Source organism: Manis javanica, chromosome 11 (assembly GCF_040802235.1).
Source record: "Manis javanica isolate MJ-LG chromosome 11, MJ_LKY, whole genome shotgun sequence".
Taxonomy (NCBI): domain Eukaryota; kingdom Metazoa; phylum Chordata; class Mammalia; order Pholidota; family Manidae; genus Manis; species Manis javanica.
The window spans coordinates 84,294,090-84,317,858 of NC_133166.1; the positions used below are offsets into that span (position 1 = coordinate 84,294,090).

General features: G+C 47.9%; 1 pseudogene; it reads left to right on the forward strand.

Annotated features, from left to right (window-relative positions):
• Positions 1-22,605: 22,605 nt before the first annotated feature.
• Positions 22,606-23,367, forward strand: LOC108398117 (large ribosomal subunit protein eL33 pseudogene; annotated as a pseudogene).
• Positions 23,368-23,769: the final 402 nt, after the last annotated feature.

Sequence of the window (23,769 nt, forward strand, 5' to 3'; positions counted from 1 at the left end):
CGAGTGTGGGGATGGGGCCAAGTGCCTTTCTGGGAGTTCCACAGGGCTGAGCAGCCTGGGGTCAAGACCATGCCACCCCCAGCCCCCACTTCTCCCTCTGCTGCCTGGGCATGGGCTTCCTTCCTCACAAACCTCTCACTCTCATCCTGTTCTTGGAGCCCTGGTATTCATTTCTTTTGGTCTCCAAATAGGAAAATGGAGACCTTCTTTTCGGTGTCTTTTTCTTTTGTGTTGCCCACGTTAGAAACTCCACGCATTTGTCACGGCGCCCCTTCCTTCCTGAGCCCCCTCCCCGTGAGAGGGCTCAGGTCGGAGGGGCCGCCTCCTCCTTCTCCAGATGCTGCCCCCAGCTGCTTTGCAGTGAGGCTCCCCAGCGGCAGCATAAGGGGCGGCTGGGCAGGGTCTGCCCTGGCTGTTGTCCCTGCTCTGTGCTCCTCCATCCTCCTGTTCCTCACCGGGCTCTGCAGCGGCTGAAACCTTCCCGCCTCTGATGGCCTGGCTCCCACCTCCCTCTCTCCAGAAAGCAGTAATAGTAGAACAGGATAATAACTGCACCTCCGGCACGGGGCAGCTCTGCTGGCTGTGTGAGTTACTCCATGAAAGCACCAGGAGGGCCCCTGCTCCACAACGGCGTTCCGTCCATGCTCGCTCTTACTCAGCAAACGTTTTAGAACACACACATTTTTAAGAACTCCCCTTTGCTCTTAGTTTTGGCTGGTCCTGCTTTGTGAGTAAATATCCGTTCTGGGTTCAGCGCCTGCCCCTTGGTTCCTGCCTGGCTGAACATTGATGGGACTCTATGACTTCGGCTCTGCGGATGCGTCAGGTTCTGCCTCCAGAGGCTTCTGTGGTCTGCAGGAGATAAGAGCCTGGACCTGCATTTAAACGTCTGCCAAAGCATTTATGAGACGGGTGGCCTCTGGCTAGTCACATATCTCTCCACATCTCAAATTCCCTTATCAAAAAAAGAGGGGCATAATGATGGCTCCCTCTCCGTGGTGTCGTATTGATCAAGTAAAATAATGGATGAAAGGTTCAAGAGCAGTGTCAGAAACACAGTCGAAACTCAGCAGCTGTTGGTGAATACCTGCCTGTACGCACATGATCTTGCTGCTCCCCTGCTCCACCTCTCAGAGACGCCATTCCTGACGCCCCTTCTTAAATGGCCATCATGTTGCCCCCTTCTCATGCCCCCTCCCAGCATTACTTTTCTCCCTTAACACCAGCTGGCATTTGACAGCCCACCTTTCTGTTTGTTTACTGTCCGGTCCCTCACTGCTCCTGGCCCTCTCCAGGAGGGCAGGGCCCCTGCCTGAGTGGCACCCCCAAAGCCTAGACCACTGCCTCTCTCCTGCAAACATGCTCAATAAATAGTGTCTCTTCAGAGCATATTTTATATCCTAGTCATTTTTGGTTTCCTCATATCATGTTTTATTACAAGCAGTACGGGTTTGAATCAGGCAGAACAGAATTTAAACATTTCCTTTTTCTACATTAAGAAATGTACTCTGAGCTCCTGTTTTTTCATCTGTAAAATAGAGAGAAATGTTTATATTTTGGGGTTATAGTGCAGATTAACTGACATAATGGCCCCTAGAACAGTGATTGACATACAGCAGAAGCTCATTAAATCTTTGGTGAATGAATAAATGAAGGAAGGAGGACAGCCCTGAGTTGGCCCTTTATCAGATCTACCCTCTGGCCTTCTCTCCCTGGTCGCTTCCTCTTTTCCTTCCCCTGCCCAAGGCTGGCATGCTGGGACTCCTGCTAATCTTTCAGCCACAGGGCATCTGTCTCTCTGAGTCCCTGCTGGCAACGGCAATCTGGATCAGCCTTCAAAGTTATTACCCTTTAAAGCAGGGGTTGGCCACTAGTGTAGCTCAAGGGCCACAAAAATGGAACAAATTTTGCCAGAAGCACCAGAGTGGCCCAAAACACATTTTTCCCATTTTCAGAAGGCACCACCAGCACCCATTGGCACAAATATGGGTGGGCTTTAATATTCTAGAAGGCCTTTAATATTCACTTGCTGAAACTCTTTCCATTTTTGTATCCATCACTCCTAAGAGGAAAGTCACCCTCCTTCTCCTTGCTTCTGTTCCTACATCTCTCCTTGTCTGGCTTTGTCCTTTCCTCCTCCTTTGTGCAGCAGGCCCCTCCTGAGCTAGTCCCCGTGTTCGTTACTCCAGTCTCCTCTCAACTTCCCCCACCCCCTTTCTTTGACTTCCTTTCTCCAATTGGCCAGAGTTTGATAAAACTCCCAGATTTGATGTGGAGGAGGTAGAAGAGCTCAACATTAGGAAGTCCTTGTCATGGGACACAACTGACCCTCATGGCTCCCCCTCCTTTCTGTTTCAACCATCGGAGTGAAAGCCCTGAGTTTGCTCTGCCGTGGTGTTTTCTAGATCCTTCTGTTAAAAAGTGGAAAAGCTTGCACTGCTAGAACAAATGCAAAAGCAGTGTGCTCTCTGAGAGGCTTCTGAAGGAAGGGATCAGGGCCATGGTCCAGGCTAGTTTATTCGTTGACTTTCCCCTGATCTAGGAGCCGGTCCGTAAGATGCTGTAAGCTACACGCAGCCAGTTCCTGGAGCACAGGCTCCACGCTTGGTCTGTCCAGGGACCTGCCACGCTCCCCAAGGGTAGTTGCCTTCTCCTTCCTCATCTGTTTATAGCCTCCTGAGTTTATATCTATTCTTCCAAAAAATGAGAAAAATAGTCTCTACTCTGGGCTCTGCACTCTTTAACATGTGTTCCAAGGGTTGGAGGTAAAGCTACAGGCGAGGATCTGACATCTGGGGAGAAAAGAGTCTGTGAAGACACCTGTTTTCCTCATTCTTGACACAGATGAGTGAGGATCCATATAACTTTTTTTTTTTTCAAATTTGTGGGTAACTCAGATTCATGAAGCAAACTCAAGCTCCATCTGAGATGGAATTATATCTTCTCACTTGAAATAGCACTGTTGGGAAGTGTTAACCCAACAGCTCAAATATTAAAGGTTTTGAGTTTCTTTGGCCTTACAGACAAGAGGTCCTTTCCTGTATCATCATCCCAGCTTCACACTTGCCAGCTGCACTGAGCCAGGGCTGCATCTCCAGAACATATGTACACCTGGGGCCTTTGTCAGACATGTGACATGGTACTGGGCACCTCAAAGTGACAGCAACCCACATGCTGTAAGCTTGAATGTACAAGCTGCTTTGGAAAGAAAGCAAAGAACAAGCTAAGTGGCCCTGAGTTAAAAAAAATAAAAACTATTTTAAATGACAAAGATATTTAATTAAGCTAAAGGAAAAAGAGGAAGACATATATACGCGCACACACATACCTACACACATACATATGAATATATTATTATGATCTGGGTATTGTGTTAAGCACTTTACATACTAGATTTCATTTATTTAAATGCTTAAGAAGAAAAATGGAGGAAATGAGCTTCCTAAGTAGCTGAGAGCATACATTTATTCCATACCAGAGAATGAAGATGAATGAAAAGACCCAGTAAGAAAGAAGGTAAAAGGATCCTATACAGAGACCAGCTTTAGTCTGGGCTGCTAGCCAGAGGTATCTAGAAGAAAGGAAATAATAAACTTGTAGAATGTCAGAACTAGAAAAAGCCTCAGAACTGAACTTTTCCAACCATTGTCTGCCCACTTTACAGATAGGGTGCCAGGGTCCAAAGAAGGAAAGCAGCACATCTACCAGACAGAGCCAGCTGTATCCAGTGTCCCCTCTTGGCCAGGGACCATTTAGGAAAATCTAATGGAGTGCCCCTGCGCCCCAGCCAGCCCGATTTGTAAGTCACCAGGTTTCAGGGCTGGAAGGGCCATCTCTCCCTGAGAAATGCACATTCCCTCTTGGTTGTCTGTTAACCTATGAATGGGTAATCACCATTTGTTGTCATTGTGACTCAGCAGATGGCCAGGGCTCTCTCTGACCACCAGGTCTACCGATCTGGCCCTCGGAATAACATGCTCTCCCTGGTTTCCCTGTGCTTCTGCTCTGCATCCAGCGTGCTTCGTCCTGAATTCTGATCTCAGTGGCATTATTGAGGATTAGTCCCATCCACAAGAAAGCCAAACTTGGCATCTGTCCTTTGGACCTGTTTGTGTTCCTTAGAAACTTAGATTCCAGAATGTCAAGCTGGCAGAGCCTACATAACATATCCTGGGGCTCCGCCCCACCAACTAGAAGGCCGTAAGATGGCTTTTACCCAAAGTGACACAACTGGTTGAGCATGTTGATGCTGGTGTCTCTCCTCATGTCCTACAGGGAAACACTAGTGTAAACTATCGTGGTGGTTTACCAGGACTAGCACATTCCCAGCCCTGATGGATACTGGGGGAGGGCCACTGCCAGGGCCACAGTATGAGCACAGGGGTGAATGAGGGGCCTGGGGTAAAGGGTGGCATCCACACAGGTGGATGTTTGTCCCCCACATTCCTGCCTGGTGTACACATATGTCTACAGCTGATCACAGAACAATGCAGGAACACGGAACTCCCACACAGTGGAAAATCCATGTAGGACTTTTGACTCCCCTAAGACTTAACTAATAGCCTGCAGTAGACCAGAGCCTTACCCATAACATAAAGTTGGTTAACACATATTTTGTATGTTATGTGTATTATATATCACAATGTTACCATCAAGTAAGGTAGAGGAAAGAAAATGTTTTTTCAAATGGCCACAAATCTCCAAAAATATTTCAATATATTTACTGAAAAAAATCCGTGTGTAAGCAGGCTGTTCAAATCCATGTTGTTCAAGGGTCAACAGTCTCTCTCTCTCTCTCTCTCTCTCTCTCTCTCTCTCTCTTTCTCTCTCTCTCTTTTTCTCTCTCTCTCTCTCTCATATATATGTTCTCATTCATTCTTCTTAACAGCTTTATTAAGTTGGACATTATTATCCCCATTTCATAGATGAAAATACTGAGGGACAGAGAGGTTAAAACAAAGCTCAGAACAAAATTATATCCAAATAGTAATATTTTGCTCCAGGCTTTCCACTGCTGGGATCTGGCCACAGCTCACTGCCTCCTCCCCACCTCCTCACTGCCCGCCCCACCCCCACACATACAATTTCTTTATTCCAGAAGGAATCAGGACCACAGCCCAGAAAAGGGTCCATGAACCTTGTTTTATTTTCCTGGGTCATCCAGGATCTCTCATTTTAAGCTTAATAATAAAAAAGGAAAGAAAATTCAGCTTGAGAAAGCTGGATGAAGGGTCCAGCCTTCAGCATGAGTGTGCTTCACCTGGAAGTGTCCTGCAGGTGAGCAGAGAGCAGCCCCACCCTGGGTGTCAGGTCCAGGGGTCTGGAGCGAGGCTGCGTCAAGGGTACCTCTAGAGGGCGAATGGGGAAGTGGACCCCAGGTACCCTGGGCTGGGCAGGATGGGCAGTGTGCTTAACGGTGACGTTAGGAAGGTTTGACTGTAATCTAGAAAGCAATAAACTGACATGTTTAAATCCATCTAATGCCCTACAATCAAAAACCAAATTATCTGGTATCAAAAGCAACGGAGTAGATAGTAAGCACAGGCAAGGGAAGGGGTGGGCGGTGGAGTGAAGAATCTAGGGCGGAAAAGAACATGCCAGTCAACAGGTGGGAGAGAGAACGAGCAGGATAAACAGAGGATTTGCAAAAAGGCCCAGGAGAGAAAATGAGATATTTGAACAGAGCTGATCTGCAGGATGGGGGTGGGAACGGCATTTGCTTCCTTAGCACAGTGTGGCGGGGGTGCTGCCTTGGCACAGTCCACCAGCCAGTGGGGACCTGCCCTGCCTTCAGGACTCCAGCCTCTGCTCCTCCAGTTCTGAGATTCTGCACCATGAGCTAAGGCATGCTGCAAGGCCATGATGCCCTGTGATCAGTGACAGGAGGCTGGCACCATCCCTGAGACAGAGATGGAAATAGAAATCACAGTTTAAAAAATGAAAAAAACATTTTCATTTCTCTGCATTCCCAGATCACTAAGTCCAATAACAGAATCACCCTCTTATCAGTCATGCCTGACCCCAGGCATCTGCTCAGTTCATGGCATTGCAGCGCGGAAGAAATAAGCAACCTGAATATGAGTGAAACCCTGCAAGTTTTTAAAGGGTCTTCTACTCCAAAGAGCTCACATTCCAAATCTGTCACTGCTTTTGTTCTATGAATTGGTCACATCACAGCAGGTGCAGGGCTCCAGACAAGTTAAGAGATAGCACTGCATACGTATTACAATCAGAATCCCAAACCAAGAGTTTGCTTAGTTGAGAGAACATGGGGCTCTGAGCACCAGTGATTGTGTGTGTGTGTGTGTCCTATGGGCAACCAGAAAAAGTGAAATGGTCTGCAGTGGACACTGGGGGACCAGCCCAAAGGTGCTCCATGTGAGTGCACATGTCCATCCAAGCCACCATCCCTTCTCTGGAAAGACAGCACCTGCTTGCTGAAGGCTCTCACCCAGGGTGTCACTCCACAGTCACTAAATCAAGCATGAAGTAATGGGGGAGGTGACAAATCGTGGAGAAAGACTGGTCCCTGTGGGCCATGGAGAGCCACCAAAATAATAATGAACGAGGAGGGACCTCCACAAAGACACAGTCCTGAGGATAAGAGAGGGCGCATGGTGCTAAAATGTGCCAGTGATGGGATCCCAGTGAATGGTTGCACTTTCTGGGTTATTTTCTTCCCTCAACTAGGTGAAAAGTGGTACTTGGCCGCAGCTTTAAGGTTTCCCACTCTGCGGGTGATTCCATTTGCAGTGGTTTCCTAGGGCTGCCCTAACAAAATGGGTGGCCTGAAATGACAGAAATGTATTGTCTCACAGTTCTGGAAGCTGGAAGTCAGCAGGTCCTGCCTCCCCAATGCCAGGCCCTGTAGCAAGGAATCCTGTCCGCCCACGTCCTAGCTTCAGGTGGCTGCCAGCACTCCTTGGTACTCTCTCTGGCTTACAGATGCAGCGATTCAGCCTCCGCCTCTGTCATCACATGGCATTGTTCTTTCTTCAACTGTCTGATTCTAAATTTCCTTTCTCACAAGGACATTGGACATTGGATTTGGAGCCACCTCATCTTAACTTGATTACTTGATGATGCCTGGACCCTAGTTCCAAGTAAGATTCATTCACAGGCAGCAGGGTTAGGCCTTAAACATATCCTTTTGATTCAACACATAACATCATCTGATTAGCTTAGCCTTTTGGCAAACCTCACACAGACTTGAGTTGTTGTACTGTGAGGAGAAAGGGACAGAACAGACAGAGAAAGAGGTGTCTGCTCCTCAACCTTCCCTCTACAGTGGGGAGAGAGAGGTGTTCAGTCTAAGCCTCCCCGAGGGATTCTGAGAACTGTAGTGACTTCCTCATTTAACCCTTCTCTTTCCCAAGATACTTTAGAGGGAGGCTGCCCTTGAAAGGGGTGTGTGTGTGTCTGCGTGTGTGTGTGTGTGTGTGTGTGTTAGGTTGACAGGTGTGCACTTGCCCTATGGCCATAGAAATGATAAACCCTTTGGGAGCAAGAACAGTGCCTGGCTCCTGTGTGTACTCACCACAACCCAGGCTCAGGGCTGCCTCACTCAAATATTTGTTGAACTGCATTGAATGAAACTAAATTGAGTTGCAGGAACATACGTGCCAGTATTCTTCTGGCCTTGGAAAGTGAAAAGAAAGCATTTGTTAAGAGAAGAGCAAGGACTGGGGCTAAAGACAAAGTGATCACCCCCGAAGCTCCAGCGTGGCTGCCTGCTGGGCCCGTGGCATTGGTGCCCCATGCTCAGCTCTCCTCTTTGCACATTGTCTTTCCAAAGGTCCCACGCTTGCTTGTCCTCTCTCATGAGGCTATGTGTCCAGAGCCTTCTCTACATTTCCAGAAATGTCTGCCTTTTTTCAGAAATGTCACATCTGAAAATGGGAAGCTGGTTTAGAGCTGAGACTGGGAGCCGCTTCCCACCAGACCAAGATGCACACACTCCTCACAAGGGCCTTCGATCCTGCAGCAACCTTCCATGGCAGAGCTGCCCAGGACTGACCAGGACGCTGGCAGGGACGTCTCAGTAGCGCCTGAGCCACAAAAGACTGAGGCAGCCGTGAACAGAGAAGCCCCCAGAGTAAACAACCAGCAGCCTGAAGGCAGAAGACACGGGGGCAGAGGCTCTTGAGAGATCGGCAGTTTTTTGCCCCAAGCTGCCACAGCCCTGGCTGCCTCCCAGCACCATGTCAGCCCCTCGTATGACGGGAAAGGCATTGTGAGGGGTGGTCCCACACTACCCCTAGCAGGGCAAACAACCTGGAAAAGTGAACACTTGTATTCCTTCTCAGCTTGCACCCCACCCAGCACTGGCAGCTGAGGCCCCTCTGCACCCCCTGCCGGTTCATCCACACCCCTTTATGAAAGCCCAGGCTCACGTGCCGAGAAAGAGCTCCTCAGAGCGTGAGCATGCAGCAGGCAAGAGCCCCGCCACCCACACACTGATTAGGACGAGAAGGCTTGCTTTCAGGGTCCTTGTGGACTTTACATGCAGCGCTAGTTGTCTCCCCCGAAATTGGCCCACGCCTGAATACCAGCCCATTCCCTAACCCACTAAGCTACAATTAAAAGTCAAGAGAATCCTGTCCCATCCAAACTCCTTGCAATGACTGCCCTCCTATGTAACTCCTCACAGTGCCACGCACAGGGAGGGACTCGGTAATGCCACCAATTGGCAGATTGGTGAACTGAGTTATGGAAAAGCACAAGGTCGGTGCACCCGAGAAAGCATTGCACAGAGCCAGGGTGCTTGTTTATTTACCTTCCCAGGACATCGCATTTAGAAATCCATTTAGTGGAATGATAGAGTCAGAAGAAAAAAATCACTGATCAGCTGCTCCAACCCCTTCATTTTACAGCTCAGAGAAGTGAAATATCTTCCTAAGGCCACTTGTGCCAGAATGGGCTCTTGAGCCTACTAATGCTCTTGAGCTGACTAATGTGCCCAGTCTAATGTTCTTTCTGGAACTGTGACCGGAGAAGGGAAAACAATGTGTACTGTAATGTAGAAAGGACAAGGGGCATAGGGACTCCCAGCCCCGTGAGGACATGCAGTGTCTCCTTGGCTACACTGACCTGTGCTTTCCCAAAGCTCAGTTCACCAACCTGCCAACTGGCAGCATACGGAGCCCCTGACTATGCGTGACACTGTGAGGGGTTACAAAAGAGGAAGGCAGTTCTGTGCTAGAGGAGCTTGGCTTGAATGTGAGTCCCTTGACCTCTAACTGTAGAGTAGGGGGTTCCCTAACCAGAATGGGCTGTTATTTATGAATATGCCAATTTAGGGGAGCGGACTAGTGGTGCATGTAAATTCCACAAGGACACTGAAACTAAGTACCATCATCCCTAGCCTTGGTATTCCTGGCTTGTAACCCCTGGTCACCCCCACTAGGTCATCCCCAAGTTGCCAAACCAAATGGATGAACCCTCCTGCTAAGGGGCCACTTACACTCAGAGTGCTCTAATGGTACATGGATTGGTGTTATTATGGGTCCCCATAAGAAGATCAGACTTCTTATGCTTATTGTTGGATATCTAGGCCTCCAACACCATCTATAGTCTGATCCCAAATGCCTTTATCAACCTTGCCTCTCTTGGAGGTAGAGATGTGTAAATTGTTTTTGCAGTTCAGCTCCAATTCTTGTACCTAATGGAGCCCTCTATTCATTTAAGGTAATGCTAGCTATAACAGATAAACCTCAAAACTTCAGTGACTCAATATAATGAACATGTTACTTTTCCACTTAGCAGCTGAGACAGGCATCTCCTCCAGGAGGTAATTCAGAGACCTAAGCTCCCTCCATCTGTGGATCTGTCATCTTCAATATATGGTTCTCAAGATCACGCTGGGCGAGCATCTCCACTGCAGCAGCCGGAGGGGAAAGGAGCGTGGAAGAGCATGCATGGAAGTGAGGAATGGGGAATGTTGTCACTTCCTCTCACATTCATTGGTTAGAACTCAGTCACATGGCCACAACCAGATGCAAGGGAGGCCGGGTATGCAGTCTAACTCTGTGTCCAAATATAAGAGCTGGTAGTTTCTATTATATATCCCAAATTACTTACATGGACTGACCTTTACTTTATTTTGCGAAATTTTGACACAATGATGTTCCATTTGCCACCTCCCACTACAGAAGCAAGGGGTCCAGAAACTTTCTAACACTTGTACAGCCAGGAACCAACAACCATGTGACCTAAGCCAATCATTCTTAGGGACTCAGCCAATCACATATTTTCTATCAGGATGTTGAGTCTTGAACAAAAGGCAAAAAAGATGCAACAAAGGACAGAGAGAATGCTTGGGGGTCATTTCATTGCACATGGTGGAGCAGGTACTGGGCATGGCCTCTAGTGAGCCCTCAGGTGTCCAGTGTCAAAGCAGAGGCTAACAGCTCCCCTTTTGCTTCCCACATCCAGTCCATGGTGGATGCACCCTTCCTTCCATGGTGCTGTAGGGTCACTTCCAGCATCTAAATATCACCACCTTGCTTTGTTGTGGAGAAGGAGACTGCAAATTGCTGCACAAGAAGTAAAGAGATATAAAGACTCTCTTTCATCCCCTATCCCCAATAACTGAAGAAATCCAGGAGATCTTACCTTTATCATAACTCCCTTATTTTCAAATGAGAAGAAAGCAAGTATCAAAAAATTTAAAGATTTGAAAGCCAGTGAACCATGGCATGAACTGGTATTTTGACCACCCACTGCACTATTCATCACCCACTCCCCTATTTGTACCTCCTTTACTAGCAGAAATCTGTCATCAGTGGTATCCCTACCCAATGGCTGGTAGCAATTAAGCATTAGCTTATCAATCTTAGAGCTAAAAGAAAATGCCGCAGTGACACACCTCCCCTCAGCTCCACAGGACGCTCCACTGTCTCCCCCTCTCCTGAAACTAGGGGTCAAGTCAAGTGAACATTCTGACAGCAGGTCCTCCCAAGTTTTCACACATGGAGGGGAGCGTCCCACCCTCACTAGTGGTTGCCTGCAATGTAACAGGTGGGAAATCCGAGTGCGCTCTGTGTCTCCATGGGTGAGATGCTGCTGATTGAAGGGACGGCAAGCAGTCTGAGGCAGGCCGCCCAACCGGGGATGGAGAAGTGCCTTGCTTCTCTGTCACCTGATGTCTGGGAGGAGGGGTGGAGAGGGCAGGGGATTGTGGCTAGGGAGACCCGACTCAAGAGAGTCACACAATTTAGAAGTGGAAGGGATCTTTGACACTGTTTAGCCCAGAGGTTTTCAAACATTTCAAACTGAGAAACCCTGTCTTCAAATGCAATTCCCCATAAAATTCCAAAATATAACAGATAAGGGTGGGGGCTCTGATTGAAGAAGACATCGAAATTCTTGAGCCCCAGCTTCCTGGTTCCTGCTCTACCCTCTTGGTAGGCCCAGGGGCACCCATTGGCCCAGGAATTCCCATCTGAAAGCTCCTGGTTTCACCCGACTGGTTGTTCATTTTACAGGTACGGGGTATGAGACTCAGCAAGTCCAGCCACATGAATGACAAGAGCCCAGGTCTCTTCATCCCCTCTCTAATTGTCTTTACACAAAGTTTGCCATTTTTGGACTCCATTTTTTCATTTTGAAAATGGAGATAGAACTAAAATATCTTCTGCGCCTCCCAAGGGGCTCCCTGAGGATCAAGGGGGTGAGAAAGCTAATGAAATACCTGAAGCTCTTGCTCCTGCTTCTGGAGTCAGGAAATCCTACTCGGGATGCTTCCTCAAGATTCCTGTTCCTGCTCGAACTTCTCCCCCTTCACCTCCATGTGTGCAAAGGGAAGCCGAGGGTCTGGGGTTAAAGACCAAAAATGAGGCACCCCATAAAGGAGCACGCCCCTCTGGTGCAGGGGTAGGGCCTGCCTCAGAAGTGAGACTCAGTGCCGTGGATGGAAACATAGCATCCGAGCAGTCCCCAGCCCACTGTCAGAATGTCTCCTTGCTATTTAAAAAGAGCTTTAGATTTCTCAGAAAATTCTCAGAAGCCCCATTTCTTTACTACTTGGCTGTGAGGAGCTGCTTTAAGTACCTCAGAGCTGCCTACTTGGAGCTCAGAAACTTCCATAAAGCTTTGCCTCATATCTCATTGTTAGTCTCCCAGGAAAATGAGCAGCCACTTGCCCAGGGCTTCCATTAGCACATGATAAGACCACCTCTTTGAGCAAGCAGCACTCCACTTCTTCCTGAAGGCAAGGGTGAGTTACCTTCCAGGTGGAGGGAAGGTGAGTTCAGGACGCTGTGGTCTCATTCTCAGAGCTGCCAGCAGGCCCAGAGGTAAAGCAAGCCTCCTTCTTTCACTTGTCTGGAGATGAGGGGCCTCTAGGAGGTGCAGGTGCTTTACTCAGACACCCCCACCATCAGCTCCAGAGCTCCCAGACAGGGCGGGCATCTTTAGGGAATAGGACTGAAAGTGGTCAAATCTTGCCCATTGCCCCAGCAGCCCATGCCACGTGGCTCACCGCGCATAGGCACTAGCCCTCCCCAGGCATATCTGGGATGCACCAGATTCCAGTGATAATCATGCCAACTGTGATTCACTCCCCTGATCAACAAGCAAACAGATGTCCACTAGTGGTAAGGGTGTGACCTGCATCGTGCATGGGGACTTGGGCAAACATGCTAACAGGGCTTCCTCTCCCAATTTAGACTGTTAACCATCCATCTGAACACTGCGCTGCCTACCCAACTCTGAGAGGAATGGGTATGCGAGCTCACTGGGCACTACAAAGGGCTCTGCTGGGAAGCCAAGCATGGAGTGAGAGGCCTCAGAGAAGTCTGGGCACTTGGATGCCCTAAGCCACGATTTCCCACACCAACTGCACTTAGCACATTCTATTTGAGTTACAGTGAATCAGAGACAAGCATCAAATCCAAAAGAGCAAAATGGGGATCATAGCTCTAGAGTTGCCTGAAGCTGTGAGGAGGCAGCAAGCAGCGGGGAGAAGCAGGGGCCGTGTGAAGGCATGTGCTTACCCTGCGCCAGGAAGGATCTGCACTAGGAAGGAGGAAGAATCTCACCATACATCAGTGTGCAGCTTTCAAAATGTTTAAGGAAATAGCATCCAGATCCTCAAGTCCTGATGATTTCTTTCAAATATTTCTTTACTCCATCCTCTCTTCTCTCCAAGGTCAAGGATCGATCATCTTTCACTTAAACAGCAGGGTTGGTCCTAACTGCCTCTGGTCTTGCTTCCTTCCAAACCATCCTCCACGTGGCAAACGAGGAGTCTGTAGAACCGAGTCTGACCACACTACTCCCCTTCCCAGACAAAGGCCCGGATGCTGGAAGGTGACCTGACACGTTTGTGTATCTGGTGCTTGGTTTTTGCCCCATCCTATGCAGCTTCAGCTCTGTGACTTGGCCTATTCTGTTCCCTCTGCCTGGAATACCCTTCTTTCCTCTACTTCATTTCATCCTCCTCTTTACCTAGAAACTCTTACTAATCGCCCAAGACTCAGACCAGGTGTTTCCACCCTTAGAAGGGCTGCCCTAACCACTGAGGATTCAGTGCCCTCGTTCTGGCACTCTGGGCACATCTTTAGCATGGCCCAGATCATCCCATGTCACCATGGTCTGTATCTGTCTCCCCAGAGTAGCAGTGTTCCTTGAGGATGGCAAACCATACTCAACTCGTCTTTTCATACACAGGGAATGGCACTGGCAGGGCTTGGTAAATACTGGTTGAACTGATTGGAACAGAGCTCTCTTAGCTTGGGGCGGCGCGGGACCACAGGATGAACGGACCAGCTTCTCAGGGGCCTCCTGGTCCTCAGGTTCAGTATGCGTGAGGCCCCATTCTACAGGTCTCCAGACCCAGTGGGGAATCTTCAAACATCCCAAAGGAATCCCAGAAGCATCAGGAAACCTCACCACCAAAGTCTTACTAAATATTGTAGTAATATGTGATTGAAAGTAACATTAAGTCCTTCCAAAAGCAAAATGACGTCTGGACAAGGGGAGGTGACAATGAGACACTTCATTCATCAGAGCACTGAAAAAAGAGATTTAACCATAAATACATTTAGGTATGTTGAAAGTCACTGGTGGCCCTTTGGTCTGGCTCCGTCCCTGCTGGGTGAGCGTGCTGTCTGAAGGGGAGCAAGAGCACCAGGACTTGGCTCTGCCGGAAGCACCCTGATCTCCAGTGCAGCCAGGGACTTTCTCATGGGGTTTTCCTGAGGTGTTGGAGACTGTACAGGGGCTTGGATGTATAGCAATAAATTAGATATCTTGTTATTTGTTTTCTGGTCAAGATGTGAAATGGCCTTGCTTCATGTCTCCTGCAGAATGGCCAATCTCACTGGGAGAGAAGGCTCCAGGGCAGGGGCTCCAGTCGGGGTGGCATCTGCTCTGGCTCCCTCTCTGCATGTGGGTCCTGCATGCCCACTGGTCCTCTTGTCCAAGTCATGATCCAGCCACCAGTGGCAATGAGCTAACTACCCATATCCCAAGAGTAGTAGCCAGAAGAACGGAGCCCCAAGGTCATGTGTGAGAAGGACCCCCAGCTACATAGGGGCCTCACTCAACTCCAAAGCCTGGGCATAACTTGAGGGTAAAACATTACAGTTTGGCTTGGCTTTTGTAGAAAAGGCAGAGGACTAAATTTAGCAGCCTGTCTGGAGCACATTCCCTAGGGAGCCTCTACCCTTTAGAAAGAAATGTCTCCCAAGCAGGAATAATCCACCCACAAGGAATTCGGGCATTGGACTTCATTCCTCCCTTTCTCAGAAGAAAGCTGTCTGCTGGCACAGGGCTTCAAGAGAGAAAGTAGCAGTAACATCCCTCCGCTCCTGTGCAGGATCCTGCCAACGGCCCCCATTGCCCTTAGGATAAAACTCAACCTACTAGAAAAACCTTCCAGTGACTCTATAATCTGACCTCCACTGATACATTCATTCAACAAACACTGACTGAATGCCTGCCTTGTGGCAGCTTGATGCTGAGCCCTGAATACAGAGCCAGGAACCCTGCCTTCAGGGAGATGGCTGCTTAGTGGGGGACAGTTTAAATACCACATTTGACCAGGCAACAGTCTCCAGTTACTCACTCAAACACTAACCCCAGTTGTTGCTGCAAATATATTTTGTAAATGTGATTAAAATAGGTAATCAGTTGACTTTAAGGAAGGTTATCCTCAATCTGGGTAAGCCTAACTCAATCAGTTGAAAGACCTTAACAACAGAACTAGGGCTTTAGTGGTGAAGAAATTCCACCTGTGGACAGAAACTCCAAACAATGTCTGAGAGTTCCAGCCTGTCCTTCCTGACAGCCAGCCCAGTGAATTCAGACCTGCCTGACTAGTCCCGACAATTGTTTAAGCCCATTCTTTGCAAGAAGTTTCTTAATATATATCACCTATTGGTCTGGTTGACACCGATGGATACATTGGGGGTGCCAGAGTGCCCTGGTCATCAGGAGACACAGCCTGCCACTGCAGGTCTATAATCCTGGGCCAAAGACATTATGATTGTCGAGCTTTAATATGCTGACATAGTACACATGTATTATCTTAGATACTCTTCCCAATAAGAAGGCTAGGTAGGAATCACAGAGGAAGTAACTTATCTGAGATCATACAACTAGCAGGGTGCAGAGTTCAGATTCAAACTAATTCTGCCTGACCCTCAAACTTGGGATCTTCCTGCTACATGGTGCTGCTCTGTCACTGCTTATCTCACTTAACAGTCTGAGTCTCTGTTCTCTTATCTGTGGAGAGGATGAGCCCACCAGTCCATCCAACTATAAGGCAGAAAAGTGGAGGGGTCTGCATCTCTGTAATTGCTGGCAGCCAAGTTCCTTTCCAGAAGAGAGCAGGCTTTCTTTTTGGGAAAATACTTTGGTAAGGGCTTATGGTGGCCTGAAAACTAAATGCACCCAGCCCTGAGGAAGGGCAGGCTGCTTTGAAGAACAGGAGTGGGGATCGGAGCCCTTAGAAACAGGGGGTAGGAAGGGATTGGGAGGGAGGGAAGAAGGGAGCGCAGAGATGGCAGAGGTCTCTCTTGCCTGATGGTGCTCCCCATCTGTAGCACAATCTCCCAAAAGCACAGAGCTTAGTGAGAGTGACATTTTTGGGATGGGGAATAAGAGCTTTAAAAATATCTGAGTTTCACCTGGTTCAACACAGAAAGGGACAGAGATGTACTTCAAGAAAGGTTGAATCCAAGAAGCAGAGAAGTAAGGACAATATAAATTTGACTTTCCCAAAAGTTTACCTATCTGCTTCTTCAGAGATGAGTCAAAATTCTGGAAAAGGCCTTAACTCTAGTCATCTGTGGAATTGGAGGCCTATTCAAAGAAATTTCCAGGAGCACAGAGGCCCCCAGCTGACAGCCAGTTTAAGTAGTGAACCGGGATGATCCCAAAGTCATCCCCACCCTTCACGTCAGAGCTCGCTCCAAGCAGGCACTCGTCTGCTGACGGCATCTCGCCCTCTGTGCTCTCATGATCTTCATCAGGTTGCATTTTGTCTATTACTAAGTACACCTGGTCTTCTTCAGGGTGGCTGGATATTCCTTGAGGTGCTCATATAGGAACGAGGTTTCATGCTCCATGGCAGCCCCCATAATTCCTAGCTCCAGAGTCCGGCAGTGGGAACAGGGAATCCTGCACCTGTTGTTTGACCCCCAGCCTAGGTTACTTAGAAGAAAGACTGGAGTCAGCACCAGTAACTAGAGGATTGTTCTCAATGGTTATCTGGTACCTGAACCCCAAGAGTTTACCACTGGGACCCCTGTGCCCAGGACCAGGGTCCATACTACTGTGGGCCTTGCAGGTAACACCCCACTCACACAGCTGGGAGGTCAAGGCCTGACCTGAGCAAACCTCTGACATGAGGAGTGTGACTCCTTCCACCCTGCAGCTGGTGAAGGATCCCTGGCCATCCCAGAATGACATAGGAAGGAGAAACCCAGCATCAGAAGGAGAGAAGGAACCTCAAGTGGTCTGCATGAGGGACCACGCCCCAACATCCCAAGACACATGAAAATCCCCCATCTTTCTAGACCCCTGGAAGGGTCTCGTGGCCAGTTACCATACCAACTGCCTGTGCTCCTGTGGCATCCCTCTTACATCTAACCTATCTCCATCAAGCTTCATCTCTCTCTTGTAGGGAATGGAGGAACACTGGCCCACCTGCTTGCATCTCTATCGGGGGCCTGTTTCAGCAGCCCCTGAAGTGGCTGTGCACCTCACTGCTGGCACAATAAGGCCTTGGCCTTTCCCTTCCTACCTGTTGTTGCTTCTCTAGTGATAACTGTGCTATTTGTCAATGGGGGCAAGAGACCCAGAGAAAACCCGCTGTGAGGGGAGGGAGAGAAAAAGCAATGGCTCTAGGCAGATGCCCTGCACAGTCACAAACAGATGGGATCTTCCCTTTCCCCAACTCAGTAGTGTGCTTTTGGGACAGCAACGAGTGCCAGCGACAGAGCCTCCGAGTCACTGACCCCACACCTGGTTAGGGGGACTTCTCTGATTATTGAGAGCCAGACACAGGGCCTCACGTCTCATCACTGGGTTTCACCGGCTGGCGGAGCCCATGGATGCCAAAGCAGGAGGGAGGAGAGGAGGGGCCGACTCTGGAGGGTAGATTCACACAGGATCATCTCTGGTCCACCCGCCCCCGGGAACTGCTGTCAGCTCGACTGTTGTCACTCCGGCAGAGATGGTAGTGATGGAGAAGGGGACTCAAAAGAGCCTCCATTCAGACATCCCTAACTCATGACTACAGACTGCAAGGGTAGCATTCCAATTGTGTAAGGAAAGCTGTTTCCAAGTTCTCTTGGCCACCTTGGAAAGTCTGACTATATAGTACCTGTGTACCATCAGGCCAACTACAAGCCATTTTCATCTTTTCCCTGGAGGAGGTCCCTTAAGAGCTAGTTAGCTTTGTTCACCTACTTTGAGTGGCAGGGGCTCTTCACAATAGGAGAATGTACCATTTCTCTCTACGAGCATCACTTTTCACCCCTCTGAACTGGCTCTCACCCACTCTCAGCACACATTAGCTAGGCATCATTGACTCGCTCATCTTCTCTCCCTCTTCCAGAATGGTAGGCCCATAATCAGAGGTCCTTTCCACTCCTGACCTCTCGGTTCCTCTGGCTCCAGTCAATGGCCTTGTCAGTCCTGACCTGGCTTGTATGGTGAGCCTATAACACCATTAGGCCTCGTGCCTTCTTCTCCAGAATTCATCCCCTCCTGGCCTGCTCCTACCCACCAATGTCGTTCTGTTAGTCTCTGTCTTTTTTCCTCCATTTCCATTTGCCGCTCCCTCAGTTCCCCAAACACCTACCCTTCCTTTTGTTCTAAATTGTTCTCCTGTTCAATTTGGGTTTTCTTCCTCCCTCCAGGATTTTCAGCCCCTTTAAAAATCGCCTTCTTCTCTTGATCCTTAATGTTCCCATGCTGTCCATGGAGCAACAGCATGGGCACCACCTCGGAGCCTGTTAGAGATGCAGCATCTCAGGCTCCACCCAGACTGACTGAATCAGAATCGTGATTACAACAACCCAGGTGATTGGAGTGCACATTAAAAATTAAGCAACTCCACTCTAAATCAGAAGATACGTTGCTGACGGCCAACACCAGGTCTACTTTGATTTCGCCCCATCGTGTTGCCAGGATTGACCACTATGCCTGGCAAATAGGAGACACTCAGTAAGTACTGACTGGATGGGTGGACTTCGGGGCTTTGCTCCCCGAGCTCATACATTATGTGCTCTTCTAAGAAGCACTCTGAATCTTCACACCCCCTGCACCACCCTTACCTCGCCCTCTCCCATTGTCTTTTCCTCCTCCTTCTCCTCTGCCAAGGGGGACAGGATCAGACTGGCATGTGGGAGAGGAATTATTGAAGGTGCAGCAAAGACCCCAGCAGAAGGTGTCCTCAGGCTACTGGATTTGCTCATCTGAGCCTCAGAGAGGACTCCTGCATAGAACAGGAAAGATATCAGACTCCCATCACCATCTTCACTCACCAACCCACATGCCTCAGACACAAGGAGGGCTCTTCAGCTTACCTGGAAGCAGTCCTTTCAGAGATGACAAATGCTGATTCCAAGTAACAAAACCTGAGCTGCAGTTTGCTGCTGCATTCATCCTTCTGTTAATTAAATTCACATGTATGAAACACTAGAAATAGGACAGGGGAGGGAGGAAATATAAAAGAGAATAAGAAGTAAGTTATGCTCTCCAAGAGCTTACAAAAGCCCAGACAGTGAGTCCCAAGACACCTGAATTGTTCCTGACTCTTTTGCCATAGCACACCATGTCATGTGAGTACCCCTAAATCAAACCAAGCTCCTCCCCAGATCACACTGGGATTGAAACATTCAATCAAAATATGATTAAAAAGGGGGAAGAAGGGAGAGGAAAGTAGAGAAGGAGGCTGCCTGCAGTGGCAATTAGAAGGATGACATGTTGAGATAAGAGAGAGGAGAAAGAAAAGAGCAACTGAGAGGAAAGAATAACTTCTGCCATAAAATTTTCACACTACAAACCTTTAGTATATATATATATATATATATATATATTTATTAAAACCCCTCCACCTTGCAGTTATTTAGTAAGCAGGTGAGAAACTTCAGCTGTGAGCTTGTGGACTGTTGGTTCAAGTGCTTCATAAATGTCAAGGGTGGAAGGTTCTGATTAAGCCTCTTCCCAGGGGCTCGCTTGGCACCGTATATTCTCCAGTGCTTTGTCCAGTAACAGAGCAAGTTCTGCAAGGATGTGCCAGTGGGAGCCCCATCTGCAGCCCTCCTCCCAAGTGGGCTTCATTCCATGTTCATGGCTGACCTGTGCCTCCCCCATCCGTGTGAACAGGAGGCAGCTGCCCTCATCTCCAATCCAATGGACGCAGGAAGGTCTGGACAAAACCTGCAAAGCCTGCTGCCCTGTGGAGAAACTTCTGGTGACAGCCACCCAGGCCAGGCCAAATGGGCAGCTGCAATGAGATCATGCCATGTGATCCAGCTCCCAAGCAAGCATGCCAGGCAGGGCAGCAGGGTTTCTGGGTGATTAGCACAGGCATTGGGTGACATTCTGACTAGAGGCACAGAGCCAAAGATCAAGTGACTTTTGCCAGCTGAGATCGTGAATAATCACTGAGAAAAAGCTAATTGCTTAATTAGTAGGTGGGATGAAAACACAGAAACAGAGAAGACAACAAACAGGGTTGGGAGAGCTAGGGAACATGGGAAACAGAGGGTCACTGGACTCCCCCTCCAAGCTGCCTTGGTCATTTGCTTTCCAGTCTGCTGCTGCCACACCAAGCCCTCTGCTGATCCTCCATGACACAGGCAACCACCAGGTTAGTCAATTCATCCTCCCAGGAGATCGTGGGGCAGGAGAGTGATGTGGGTGGTTTACCTTTATCTGGAGGTACAGCACTAGGATCTCTAGGAACACAAGCACCTTGGTCAGGATTACAGAGGGGCTTGAGTCAGAAACATTTACCAGCAAGTTACTTAGCCTCATTGATCATCATCTGTAAAATGGGGTAATAATATAGATGTCATTAAATTGTTGGGCCAATTAACCAGATGGAAAGTAAAGCATGTTATTCAATACCTGGAACTTAATAATAATAACTAGTCCCGTTTTTATTATTTGGGGATTAATTTGGAGTTTGAACATTCATCACCTCAAATGTAGAACATATGTGTAATTTTTATGCAAAAAGTAACTAGAGTTGAGTGACAATTCCTTCCTAGCCACTTGAGCAGTGGTTCTAAAACTCCAGTGCATAGAAGAATCACCCAGTATGCCTATTAAAAATGCAGAGTCCACAACTACCTCCACCACCCACTCCTACCCACGACCATCTGATTTGGTATGTCTAAAAAGAGACCTCTGCACATTTTATAGTAGTGATCTGTTTGTAGGTCTCTCTATAAATTCATCAAGGGAAGAAAATGTACCTTGCTCATATCTGTATTTCCAACTGTTAGCCCATCTCCTGGAACATAGGAGTCACTTAGGAATGTTGCTTGAAAGTTCAAAGTGCCTATATGCCCTTGGGAATAGCATCTGGGGCAAGTCTTAGCACAGAACTACAGTTGGAACCTTAATTTTACATCTTATTCTAAGAATGGGTACTGAGGTAGAGCACAAGAATATGACTAAATCCATCGAAAGTATTTAGTGCTGGTTATTGGATTAAAGATGGTAGAATAGGAAGGCAAGATGGAAACCTCCTCCCAAAAACAAATAAAAGAGGAAAATACAGCAAATGCAACTAGACCTGAAAATTACTTGAAGACTGCAGAACAGCTCCCCTACACCTGTGGAAGAAGAGAGGACCACACATAAAAGGATGAGGAAGCACAGCCAAGGTCAAGCAGGACCCAAGCCCTCTCCCTACAATAGCCTACATGTGGGAGAAAGAAGAATGGAATGGGGATGGTGTAGAAGCTCAGGAGCTCTGCACACCTGGCCCTGGATATCTGCTTTGGGAGCATGAGCCCACATTACATTGGGTTCCAGTGATTATTGGGGCTAGGCACTGTGGGCAGGTGGAACACTTTGGGAGGCTGAGACTTGAACTGGTGTGGAGGGCAGGCACAGTCCTAAAACCCAAAGCAGAGGTGGCAGTCTGAAAGACTTGCCAGCAGTGGGAGCAGTATGAGAGGTGATGAGGGTTGGACAGAACTCTCCCCTCAGGAGAAAGGGCAGGTGGAGTGAATCTCCCCAGCCCTTCCTTCATCCAACAGATCAGGAACTCTCAGAAGCTCCAGACATTCCATTCCCCTTGCTGGCAACACAGTCCCGAGGCACTTCCCTATATGCTGCTGGGAGTCAACCCACTTGGCCCAGAAGCAGCATCATACTTTGCTGCCTGGCAGGTAGAAGGAGACTCTCCCAGCTTGCTTGGCTCCATTTCAGCCCAACCAGAGAGGTCCTTGGGGGAGCCAACCCAAGAGCTCTTTCCTCCCTGTGGGTGTACAAACCTGGTGCTGTACATCCACCTGGAGCACATTGGTCTGACTACCCCATTAACCCTGCAGCCCCACCATTGTTGTAGGCCAGGCAAAGGGCAGTCATGCTCACAGGGAGCTCAACAGATATTCCTGAAATGATCACAAAGACAGCAGCTCAAGCAATCCCCAGCTCAAGTGGTCCCCAGACTGGGACCACTGCAGAAGCTCAAAAGAAAAGCATCCCACCCATGGAATGCCAACAACTAGGGCCCTTGCAAAATAGAACAAGGCACTAGAGCTTCTGGGCACCTTAGCACATCTTCTTCATAACACTATTACTCTTTAGACCAGAAAGCATAGCAGAGACATTTAATACAAAAGAACAAACACAGAATCCCTGACAAAATGAGCAGGCAGAGTAATTTGATCCAATCAAAACTACAAGACAGAACCCCAGAAAGAGGGCTAATTTAAACAGAGATCACCAGTCTTCTTCATAAAGATTTCAAAATAAACCTGGTCATGGATTTACAGAAAAGTACTCAAAATCTCAGGGAAGACTTCAACAAAGAGATAGAAAATCTGAAAAAGAGCCACTCAGAGCCGAAGAATACAGTACCTGAAATGAAACATACAATGGAGGGATTTAAAAGTAGATTAGAGCTCTTTCCGCCATCTTGGAGCCCCTGGAGTGCTGGGAACAGAACTTAAAAACCAACAACTATGTCTGGAAGGCTGTGGTCCAAGGCTATTTTTGCTGGCTATAAGCGGGGTCTCCGGAACCAGAGGGAGCACACAGCTCTTCTTAAAATTGAAGGTGTTGATGCTCGAGATGAAACTGAATTCTATCTAGGCAAGAGATGTGCTTATGTGTACAAAGCAAAGAACAACACAGTGACTCCTGGCGGCAAACCAAATAAAACCAGAGTAATCTGGGGAAAGGTAACTCGTGCTCATGGAAACAGTGGCATGGTTCGTGCCAAGTTCCAAAGCAACCTTCCTGCTAAGGCCATTGGACACAGAATCCGTGTGATGCTGTACCCTTCAAGGATTTAAACTTAATGAGAAGTAAATAAAGTGGATTTTGTTGTATTTTTTTTTAATGGCTTAAAAATAATTTTCCCCTAAAATCAGTTGCTGTGTGCTGAAATGGTTGTGGCTGTCAGGCATTTTTGGAGTGCAAAGAATCCAGAGTTAAATGTAATGGCAATTTACAGAGATTTAGACAACTTTTAATGAGGATAGTATGTGAGTATCTTAACACAAAGCCTTACCTGGTGGGAGAGACAAGCTTTGGTTGGGGACAGTGGAAAGGAGTATATTGAAAGTGATGGAGCCCTTGAACCTGCTCTCTGAAAAGCTTTTGAAGAAATGGAGACAGTATATTCCAGGAAGGGGAGAAGCCAGAAATTTTAGCCAGTACAAGATCAACACCATGACACAGATTTCCAAATCAAGATGGATCTGTAAGTCTTCCCCATAAATTTATTTCAACTTAAAAAAAAAAGTAGATTAGATCATGTAGAGGCGATGGTAAATAAAATAGAAATTAGAGAACAGGAAAACAAAGAAGCTTAGGAACAGAGAGAAAGAAGTATTTCTAGGAATGAAAGAATGATAAGAGAGCTATGTGACCAATCCAAATGAAATAATATTCTCATAATAGGGTTACCAGAAGAAGAAAAAGATAAAGGGATAGAAAGTCTCTAAGAAAATGATTGTTGAAAACTTCCCCAATCTAAGAAAGGAAACAGACACTCAGGTCATGGAAATGCAGAGATTGCCTAACAGAAGGAACCTCAGTAAGACCACACCAAGACATATAATAATT